Source organism: Choloepus didactylus, chromosome 3 (assembly GCF_015220235.1).
Source record: "Choloepus didactylus isolate mChoDid1 chromosome 3, mChoDid1.pri, whole genome shotgun sequence".
Lineage (NCBI taxonomy): Eukaryota > Metazoa > Chordata > Mammalia > Pilosa > Megalonychidae > Choloepus > Choloepus didactylus.
The window spans coordinates 174948033-174955465 of NC_051309.1; the positions used below are offsets into that span (position 1 = coordinate 174948033).

Below are 7433 nucleotides of genomic sequence, written 5' to 3' on the forward strand. Positions count from 1 at the left end.
CCCAACTATAAGTGATAACACTGATTGGATAATTCCCATAGAGGTGTGGCCCCATCCATTCAGCATGGACCTTGATTAGTTTACTGAAGCACTATATAAGCTCAGACAGAAGGAGCAAGCTTGCTACAGCCAAGAGGGACATTTTGAAGAATGCACAGGAACTGAAAGAGGAGTTGCAGATGAGAGACAGTTTGAAGATGATGTTGGGAGCTGATGCAGACATTTTGGAGCATGCCATTTTTGAATTCCACCTGGGAGCAAGCAGATGCTAGCCATGTGCCTTCTCAGCTAACAGAGATTCTCTGGTCACCATTGGCCATCCTCCAATGAAGGTACCCAATTGTTGATGCAATACCTTGGACACTTTATAGCCTTAAGACTGTAACTGTGGGCGCATGCACAGCTGCCCCAACATGGCCACCGCTGGCTGCCCATGCCCAGAACATGGGACTAGGAAGGACAGCTCAGAATATTTCTGAGGAAGAGCTATCCTGTGACATGGAAATGGAAGGATTCATGAGTCAGGGTTCCCATTTCTCCCCTCCAAGTAATGATTGGGACTCTGAGAACTGGGAGGGACATTTGAGGCAGACAGCTGTAACTCAAGAGAAACCAAGGCTCAGGAAACAATTTGTGAATATCCTGGGTTCATGGAGCATTTGAGTATGAGCTCAGACCTTCCACCATCTCAGAGAGTTCCCACAACAAATGGTTTTTATATACAAAACTTGGATGTTAAAAGTTTGGTTTGCAACAGTTGTCAGAAAAGCTATGCAGCTAAGAGGACTCGTGAAAGTAACGCCTGTGGAAAAGCCTTTAGCCATTCCATGGAAGTTATTCAGCTTGGAAGAAATCAGACAAGTGAAAAACCCTTTAAATACCCTGAGAATGTTAAATCTTTCAACCATTTTACTTCCCTTCATGAACAAAAAATAATGAAAAGAGGCAAGAAACTGTAAGAAGGTAAGGACTTTGGGGATATCTTTACCATGAGTTCAGCTAATGAAAACAGGGAGTCACACTGGAGAGAAACCATATTAACATATTGAATGTGGCAAATGTTTCAAATGGAATTCTCTTGTTTTGTATCATTGAACTCACACTGGAGAGAAACCTTACACCTGTAATGAGTATGGAAAATTCTTTGTCAAGAACTACAAACTGATTGTGCACCAGAGAATCCATACTGGAGAGAAACCCTAAAAATGCAATAAATGCAGGAAAGCCTTCGGTGATGAATCAGCTCTGACACAGCACCAGAGAGTTCACACTGGGGAGAAAACTTACGAATGTCTAGAACATGGAAAAAACATCAACAGAAATTTATCCCTTGTTTTGCATCAAAGAACTCATACAGGGGAAAACCATATAGATGCAATGAGTGTGGGAAACCTTTCACTGACATCTCTCACCTCACTGTGCATCTCAGAATCCATACTGGGGAGAAGCCTTATGAATATAGCAAATGTGTTAAGGTCTTCTGAGATGGCTCATACCTCACCCAGCACTAGCAGACTCACACTGGAGAGAAACCCTTTGAATGTGCAGAGTGCAGGAAATCCTTTAACCAAAACTCACACTTCATTGTGCATCAAAAAAATCCATTCTGGAGAGAAACCCTATGAATGTAAGGAGTGTGGGAAAACATTCATTGAGAGCAGCTACCTCATCAGGCACCAGAGGATTCATACCAGCGAGAAGACCTATGGCTGCAACCAGTGTCAGAAACTTTGCAGAAACATCACCGGTCTTATCCTACATCAGAGGACTCATACTATTGAGAAGCCCTATGAACGTAATCAGTGTGGCAAAGCCTTCAGGGATAGCTCCTGTCTGACCAAGCATCAGAGAATTCACACTAAAGAGACACTGTACCAGAATGTGGAAAGTCCTTCAAGCAGAACTGTCATCTGTTGGTTCACCAGAGACTCCATAGCAGGGACAGTCCCAACCAGTGTCCACAGTGTGGAAAAATGTTCAGGAGGATCTTGTCCCTTATCCAACATCAGAGAACAACCCTGGAGAGAAATCCATGGACATATAATGAACACTGGCCTTACTCTCCTGACTTGTTGTCAGAAACCTACATGAAGGAGGCATGTCTTCGGGTTTAACTCCTCTCTGGTCAGTAGGAAAGAAATCCTTAAGCTGTCTGGTGAATAGATGAATGTGAGACACTGCTTAGCCACATTGTTAAGTCACAGTAGGGAAGTCCGGGGGAGAACAGAGGGTGGTATAAATGTGGAGAAGCCTTCAGGGATGATTCAGCCTATACCAAACACGACAGCACATACACTGGAGTAAAACCTGTGAACATGGGGAAGATACCTCCTTGGAGACTTCCTCCTACTTCTGCATCCAAGTGCTTAAACTGGAACAAAAAAACATGTGAATGTCATCAATAAGTAATTAATATGAAGAATCCTTTAACAGGCAGTTTTCATCTTATTGTACATAAGTAAACTCTTTCTAGAATCTAACCTTGTAAGTGTGGTTGGTGAAAGAAGCTTTTGGCAAGAGCTCTTTCTGTCTTTTCTGTATCAGCAAAAGCATACCAATGAGCAATTCCACAGCAACACAGAACACAGATTTTGTTGTTTGAATATATTTCTGGACAAAGCATCTGCCTGTGTTATAGTCCTGCCAGAATGTGGAGGACTCATTTCAGAAGAGGCAGTGGACAAGGAAGTTGCTTGTGAATAACCAGTGAAGCCATCCCCCTTAAGAAAGACTAATACAGATTCCAGGGCAGGGGCTCATCTCCAGACCAGGTGTAGCCAGAGCTAAAGCACTCCAAAGGTGTCAGCCACAAAATCAAGGTGAGTCCGTGTGGTTTTGTGTGAACTGATTTTCCCCTTGCTCCTTCTCTTTTAATACTCTCCTCAGAAGAAGAGCTGGAATCACTTTTATAATGAAAAAGATTAAATTACAGAGGATGGAAACTCCTGACTAAAGAGGAAACTGAGATGCAGCCTGGCATCTAGGTCTCCCTGGAGTGTGAGACCCTACAATAACTGGAACATGGCAGAGAGAAGTGGGCCCAATCTAATCACATCAGCTCTTAAAAGCAAAGGACTTTCTCCTACTGCAATCAGATGTAGCAAGAGGAAGCAGAGCAATTCAAAGCATGAGAAGGACTCAGGGTGCCACTGATAACGGAGGGGACATGTGCCAGAAAATATGGGCAGCTTGTAGAATTTCAGAATGACGTTGACAGCCAGCAAGAAAATGGGATCTCAGCATTACAGCTGCACAGAAAAATTTTGCCTAAATTGAAGGAGGCTGTACAGATTCTTCCTGAGATTTCAGCAGGGCCAATGCCAGCCCACATCATACTTCTGTACAAATTAGAAAAATGGACCACTTGAGGCTGAGCCAAAGAAAACTTCACTCCAGTAGCACTTGCTTTGGTGACCCCAGTGCCAAGTGCTGGGCTTCATCCATGTCAGTAACAGCTGAAGCTGTGATGGGCCAGCAGACTAGGAGAGACATAGTGCTCTACCCCTTACAGGCTGTGGGAGATTGAATTATTTACCTTCTCAGAAGAGCTTCGTAATCTGTATTCCTCTGGGTGTGAACCCATTTGTAAACAGAACCTTTTGCAAATGTTAATTTTAGTTGAAGTGTGGCCAGCTGAATCAGGGTGGTCTTAATCCACCTTACTGCAAACCTTATCAAGAGAAGAAAACAGAAGCCAGAAGTCAGGGAAGGCCACAGGGAGAGAGAGTTGCCACATCACAGAAGGCAGAGGTGCAAGCCAAGGAACCCCAAGGATTGCAGCAAGCCAGCCCCAGAACACTACTGACTAAAGAGGAGACATGCCCTGCCAGTACCTTGATTTGGGGCATCCAGCCTTCCAAACAGAGAGCTAATAAATGCTTGTTGTTAGAAGCCAACCCATGGTGTGGTTGGGAATTATTCTTAATGGGTGCCATTTTTGTTTGAGGTAATGAACAATTTTGTTAATGGATGGTTGTGATTGTACCACAATACCGTGAATGTAATTAACACCTTTACATTGTCTACTTGAAAGTGCTTAAAATTAGAAATTTTGTGTTGCATGTATTTTACCAGGATAAAAATTTTAATAAAAGGGGAGGTGGGACATTCAGAGTCAAAGAGGAGATGTGCCTGTGAGAGCAGAGACTGTAGGGACGGACTTTGAAGATGCAGGAAGGGGCCACAAGCCAAGGAATACAGGCAACCTCTAGAAGCCAGAAAAGGCAAGGAGCAGATTCTCTTCTATAGCCTCCAAAGGGAACCAGCCCTGTTTTACACCTTGACTTTAACCCAGTGAAACTGCATTCAGGCTTCTGTCCTCCAGAACTGCAAGAGAATAAATGTGTGTGGTTTTAAGCCACTTTTTGGTAATTTGTTACAGCAGTCATAGGAAACTAATTTCTTTTCCTTTCTAGTTCTTTCAAACCTCTGACCTTAGTGAAGTACTCAGTGTATGTTCCCATTTCTGGCAGTTTCATAAACTCAGAGTTTTAAAAACAAATAAAAAAACAATAAATCCCCCCCCCAAAAAAAAAGACTGTAACTGTGTAACCAAATACACCCCCTTTTATAAAAGCCAATCCATTTCTAGTGTTTTGCATTCTGGCAGCATTAGCAAACCGGAACATACCCCTTTGTAGTTCATTTCCCCTATCAAGGAAACAACTAATCTACTTTCTGTCATTACAGATGACATTTGTTTGTTTCAGAATTTCTTAATGCCTGTTCTAGTTTGCTAATGCTGCTGTTATGCAAAATACCAGAAATGGATTGGGTTTTATAAAGGGGATTTATTCAGTTACAAATTTAAAGTTCTAAGGCCATAAAAGTGCCCAAACTAAGGCATCAACTAGAGGATACCTCAACTGAAGGAAGGCCAATTGCGTCTGGAACACCTCTGTCAGCTGGGAAGTCATGTGGCTGACATCTGCTGGTCTTTTGCTCCTGGGTTGTGTTTCAAAATGGATTTTTCCAAACTCTGGGTTTTGTCTTATCTCCTTGATCAGCTCCTGTGTGTCCTCTCTTAGCTTCTCTGGGGCAAACTCTGGGCTTCATCTCTTAGGTTAGAATATCCAAACATCCTTCTCTCTGCTTTTCCAACTATCTCTAAGCATCAGCAAGCATATAGGTCTGTGTTGGCTTCTCTCTTAAATATTCCAGTGGACTAATCAAGATCCTGAATGGGTGGGATCCACACCTCCATGGAAATAATTTAATCAGAGTTTCCACCATAGTCGAAAGACTAATCAGTCTGCCCCCACAGGATTAAATTATTATTAATTAAATTATTGTTATTAGTTAAATGATAATTTAATCAGAGGTTCCACCATAATCAACAGACTAATAAGTCTGCCCCCACAAGATGCATTAAAGAATACAGTTTATTTTGGGGTCATAATAAGCCAAATCGGTACAATGCCCTTGGAAAGAAAGTTTATTCTGAAGCCACTAGGTATAATGCTATGTAAAAGTCAATTAGGTCAAGTTGGTTGGCAACATCGTTTACACATTCTATTTCATTTCCGATTTTTTGTCTATTCTATTGATTTCTGAGAGTGTTGTTAAAATCTACTACAACTGCAGATTTGTCTATTCCTCCCTTATTTCTGTCACCCTAGTGTTATCTGAATTTTGACATTGTTGCTGTGTGTGTATACATATTTCAGCTTGTTATTTATTCTAGGTGAATTACTCATTTTTATTACCATTATCATTTGTTTTCTGTTTATCTTTTTGTTGTTGTTCTTTTGTTTCTCCTTTCATGACATTTTTTGGGGGTTGATTAATTTTTTGTGCTTTATCTCCTTAGCTATACCTGTTGTGTTTATTTTTTAAATTATTGTTCTAGGGCTAAAAATATCAATCATCAACCTATCAAAATTTATTGAGACTCTACACCATACTCATTCATACTTCAGAATTCTGATATGACTCTTCATACTCACGACTTCCCACATCCCCTTCTCGCTTCACACCTGGCATTTCACAACTCACCTTTCATGATTCATGCTTTCACTGAACAAATATAATAAATTTACAGCAGTATAATTTTATGCACCAGTCTTCATCTTCCTTTTTGACTGTTGTCACATGTTTCATTTCTTTATATGTGATAAACCCCACATTAGAGTGTTATTATTCATGCTTTGAAGAGCTCATTATCTCTTCAATAAGTTATGAGAATAAAAATACATAAAATTATATATTTCCCTCTTATTTACCACCTGTGATGATCTTTATTTCTATCTGTATACCTGTGTTTCAATCTGGTATCATTTTCCTTCAACCTTGCAATATGTCTGCTAAATGAAACATTCTTTAAGCTGTCATTTAATCTGAACATTTTTTATAATCACCTTGTTTATGAAAGGTACTTGAAAAGATACAGAATTATGAATTCACTGGAATTATTTTCTCCTTTATAATATGTTATAGATATGTTTTCATTAATCCTAGCCTCCATTTATTTCTAATAGGAAATTAATAATGATTCTTTATTTTCCTGTAAATAATGCACCTCCCTCTCCCATCCTGTCTGCCCCCACCCCAGATGCTTTCAAGATTTTTTTCTTATATTTAGTTTTCAACAGTTTGACGATTTTGTGTCTCTCTTTCCTGCTTGGGCTCCAATGAGCTTTCTTGATTTTCAAGAAATGTCCAAAACTTTTGTTCACTTATTTTTCAAAAAAATTTCAATACTACTCTCTTCTCTTTTTTAAACTCGAGTTACATTGTTAGGCCCTTTGATATAATCCTGCAGATCTTTGAAGCTAATTTTTCTTCAACTAATTTTTATCACTTTATTCTTAATTTTCTGATGGTCCCATGAGATGAACCCCTTTCTGACATCTGTGAAGCAAGTTGCTATATGGTGTTTGTGGGAACGCAGGCTCAGACACAACAGAAATTTCAACAATTGACTGTTTTATTACTTATACATCACAAAGGGGAAGCAATCCCATTGTGATAAGTCTCCTGGGGAGGCCAACTGATCAGCTGAGGGTCAGTGGATGTCAGCTCTATGCACCAGCTCTATGCACCTCATTTCACATGGAAGAGGAGAGATGATTCTGAGCTGCCTGGGGGTGGTGCATTTATACAACTCAGGGGGAGGAAGCACTGCCACAGAAAGTTCCCACCCTGATGAGCAGCTGGGACTGCTTGTTCCCAGTTTGGGGTTTAAGGTATAGACAGACCATTTTATTAGACCGTTATGTCTCTCCCAGGCATTTGAAAAGAAACATATTAAAACATAGTTCACACTACTTTTCACACTACTGTGCAAAGTAAACATGATCTGTATTTAATTTCAGTAAGATTTGCATAGGTTCTACACTGATTTTGTTTACCAGATAACAGTAAAAAAAGCCATGGTGGGACTTCGGTTTCTAGGGGATGTTTTTTTGCTTGTTTATATGTGAGACATGGCCCAA

At 40.4% G+C, this 7433-nt stretch overlaps 1 pseudogene; it reads left to right on the plus strand.

Annotated features, from left to right (window-relative positions):
• Positions 1 to 444: 444 nt before the first annotated feature.
• On the plus strand, positions 445 to 2114 carry LOC119530546 (annotated as a pseudogene).
• The last annotated feature ends 5319 nt before the right edge of the window (positions 2115 to 7433 follow it).